At 37.1% G+C, this 4,122-nt stretch overlaps 1 pseudogene; it reads right to left on the reverse strand.

The window, feature by feature from the left end:
• Positions 1–3,675, reverse strand: part of LOC148129141 (vomeronasal type-2 receptor 26-like) — an 8,542-nt pseudogene extending 4,867 nt beyond the window's left edge.
• Positions 3,676–4,122: the final 447 nt, after the last annotated feature.

The following is a 4,122-nucleotide window of genomic DNA, read 5'->3' on the forward strand; positions in this document are numbered from 1 at the left end:
AAGCTTGAGCCAATACATAGACAGCATTATAGATACTATAGCTGTGCCCAGTCAATTGCATCTCAAAAAGGGACTCAGGTATGTCCTCCAGCTTTTCCTCTCCTGTACAAATATCATTGTCCACTAGGGTCAAATGAGGAGATGGCAAGGAACAATCAAACACTTGTTCCCAGAAAAGTGGGAAAAAACCATCTTCTTGAATCCAAGGAGGTTTTATCAACTTCAGGAATTCATTGTACCCTGAAATTTGCTTTGAGTGAATGGAAAAACAAAAACAAAAAACTGGCACCATCAAAGAAACGTTGATCCCATTTTCTTGTATACCTGTTAGTAAATAATCAATCTGGGCAGTCATGATCCACACTTTTCCCAAGAAACTCTGGTCAACTCCAGGGCACATTGTAAATATGAATCTCCAGAGACAACAAAGATATTGATCTTCTCATCAGCTATACTCTTATAAATATTTTCTGCTTTCTCAATCATTTCATGAAATTTATCCCAGTGGATTAAATATGGAATTATTTGAATCGAAGCAGAGCAGATTCCATGTTGGGAAAAAGGGACTCCATGATCTGCAGGAAATATTCTCCATTCCAATTATCAGTAGTAAAGATCCCAATCCAGGTCCACCCAAAATGTTGAAGCAGTTGGATAATCCCAATGTACTGAGAAGATTCATTTGGGACAATGCAGTAAAAAGAAGACATCCCAACATTGTAACTATCCAGAGGGGTAAATGATCCATAAGTGAGCTAAAACAAAGAACACATTCTGAAGAAACATATTACCAGGAATATATTTACCTCAGTTTTTCTATTCATGAAAGCAATCTTGTGTATGGTTATTCAGCTAAGTGATTATTGTTAATTATTATTTTCTAGAAGGGAGGAAACAAATAACACTCTTTTGTCTATTCTTCAAGTTCCTACCTGTGGTATCTTATATAAAACTACAATGTCTGCCATGTAGGATGATGTTTCAGAGTTGAGTCCCCCAATAATGGCTATGAAGTTTTTCATGGTGCCACATTTGTAATTTGGGACAAATTGCTGGGATTTGAAGAGCAGGTCTTGGGTGGTTCGATATGTTATCATTAGGTGATAATAGCTGTCATGGATATGGAAGCCAACGGTGACATTCGACAGGATTTGTGGATTCTCATTGATCTCCTTCATAGCAAAGGCCAAGGAAAGGACATGTTGGTAGAATTTTGTTAGTACCCTGTAAATAAAATGTTTTCACTCTTTCAGAAGTTAACGTTAAAGAAGATTTATGTCTAAACTATAGTAATTTCTATAACTGAATTAACTATATCAATAACCTCTCTCTCTCTCCCCATGTTTAATACAGGGCTATTCCTTATCAATTGAGAACTAGCTAGAATCAAATATTTTCTGTTATTGACATGGTTGCAAAATGAATCAACTTATTGCCACTTCCCACAAATTAAAATGTCCTGCTGTTTCAAAAATTAAAATGTATTTTCATTCTTTCATCTCAATGTACAGTAAAATTATATAATGAAATGTTATATATGATGTTATATAAGAGCCCATGATATTTCTTTCTAGCACACTTTCATAATCATAAATAGGGTTACCTGGTCTAATTTTGAATGCCAGGCAGACAGAATTTACATTTATTAAAAGCTGTCTTTAATCCCAGAGATGCAAAAATAACCTCAGAGAGAGAGAAAGCAGCAAGGAAACAATCCATCTTTTCATATATCCCTGCATGCATTAAAACTTTCCTAACTGCTACAGAGGAACAAGATAGAAAATCCATACTCCAGAAATTCAAAAAAACTCTTGAGAAGGATGCTTCTGAAATGAAACTCCATTAAAATTGTTTATCATAGAAATAATTTCCCCAAGAACAATGTCTCCTTCCTGGTACCACTCATACCAAGCAGGTATTGGATTCCCCACATGACATGCTATTCAGTCTGACTGTTGGGGTCATAAAAAGAAGAAGTAGAAACATCTGGGCAACAGAAAGTCTTCCAAAATATGCATGAGTCTGATTTCACATTTAACCAGAATTCTGCATTAGTAAATATTGGCCAGGCTAAATACACCACTGAAGAGCTTTGCTACTACTGCTTTGTATAACAATAATAAAGATCAATACATCCTTTATTCAGATTGCCAAAATACAACTAACATTGTGCTCAAATGGTAGCACCCTGGTACTATGACAAATCACAGTTTGAAATGAAAAAATAAAAGTAGACTCTGCCCTTTCTAATTGTTACCCTTTTTACAATTCTCTATGGGACAAAACCTTTAGATTTTTCCCATTCTAACTAATAGATTTGATGTTTTTGCTTTAGATGTTTGTATCTTAGACCAAGTGAACAAATTACAGTCCCTAGAATAATTCTACTGGAGAGATCATCAATTTTGCTTGAACATCATCTATTATTGAAAGAAATGATATAATCGATAGTGAAATAGTAAAGATTAGATGTGTGTTTTTGTTTTATTTTTTATATTTTTCTTATATATAATATACATTGAAGATTGCATTTGATTTCATTTTACATGGTACAATGACAATAAAGTACTATTACTACTGCAAACATACATACATACATACATACATACATACATACATACATACATACATACATACATTCATTCATTCATACACCATAGATGTGGAAAAACATTGTAGGTTATTAAAATAATTACTATAAACACAAATAAGCAAATCATTTTCATCAGTAAGAGAGTGTAGGAAGCCACAGCAATAACCAACAAAAAAAATAAAGAGAAAGAGATAAAAGATGAGAGCAGGGAAAAGGTGATATACTGATATCAGATATCATTATTAAACTAAATCTACCAGCATATAGTACTCAAATTATTGTGTCTGTAGACTTTATTGGCCAAAAGATTACATCCTAGGACAAAATCTTTTTCAGGCAAGGTTCTTGATTTACAAAATGTGTCCAAAATTTGAGACCCATGATTTCTGTAGAATTGAAAGGTGGCAAATTTTACAAAACTTTTTTCTGACATAAGGCAAAAATTCATGAAATGTTTTTTTGGACTATACAATTCAACCTGTGTTATTTTCAAAGCATGCACACCTCTGACTATCTCTTTGAAATTTTCAAAAGTTTCCCTGTAAAGGAATATATTGGAAGCTTTTTTATTATAGAAGCCATTGAGGAATCTGATAAGGAAATATCCCTAAAAGAATGACCCAACAGGCCGTGAATCAGTGGTGGAATTCAAATTTTTTTTTACTACCAATTCTGTGGATGTGGCTTGTTTGGTGGGCTTGGCTTGGTGGTCATGTGACTGGATGGGCGTGGCCAACTTGGCAAGGTGGTGTGGCACCTTGCTGTGAGTGACTTTGAATTGGCCATGCCCACTCAGTCACATGACCAATGCTGCAGAGACAGGGTGATTTCCTATGTACCTCCCCCCCTCCTCTGCCCTTGGGCTGACAAAAAAAAAGCCCAACTAAAGATCATGACTGTCTGCTGAGTCTGCCTGCTGAATGGGTTTTGTTTTGAGGTGGTTTTTGTTTAGTTTTTTGCCAGAAGCCCCTCAGAGATAAATTTGCACCACCAAATCTTATTGTACCTCGTTGTTGCGGCACTGCCTGTTGCTGCTGCGGGCTCTGCTGCAGCCGTTTGGCTGCCCAAGTAAAGAACTGCATCGGCTCAGGTCGACTGTGAGGATTAAGAGAGAAAGTGAAAGCGCTCACCTCATAGCAGTTAACTTTGCTCTCTCTTGCTCTGGTTAGGCATTCCCAGCATGCACAAGGAGTGTGAAGGAAGGCAGATTCCGCATGGATGCATTTTAAAAGTCAGAGAACTTTGCCTTCTCATGAATTCAGGGGCTACACCCCTCCCAATGATGAGTTGGAGGTGATCTAATGAAACGTCTTCCAGCTCTTAAAGATTGGCTTTAAGAGAGTCCCCATGGAAGAAGCCGAGAATGAGAGCGGCAGGGGTGACAGGGGTGTGTGATGGATCCCTCCATGGTCCCCTCCCAGCCTCCCTTCACACTCCTTGTGGAGGGGGACACACGCCCATAACCCTCGTCACCATTAAGTTTGCTCTCGGTTCTTGGCTTCTTCCATGGGGATGCTCTTAAAGTTGAC

Source organism: Notechis scutatus, chromosome Z (assembly GCF_049901735.1).
Source record: "Notechis scutatus isolate UNSWTSFEM ecotype Mainland chromosome Z, rNotScu1.2, whole genome shotgun sequence".
In the NCBI taxonomy this organism is placed as follows: domain Eukaryota; kingdom Metazoa; phylum Chordata; class Lepidosauria; order Squamata; family Elapidae; genus Notechis; species Notechis scutatus.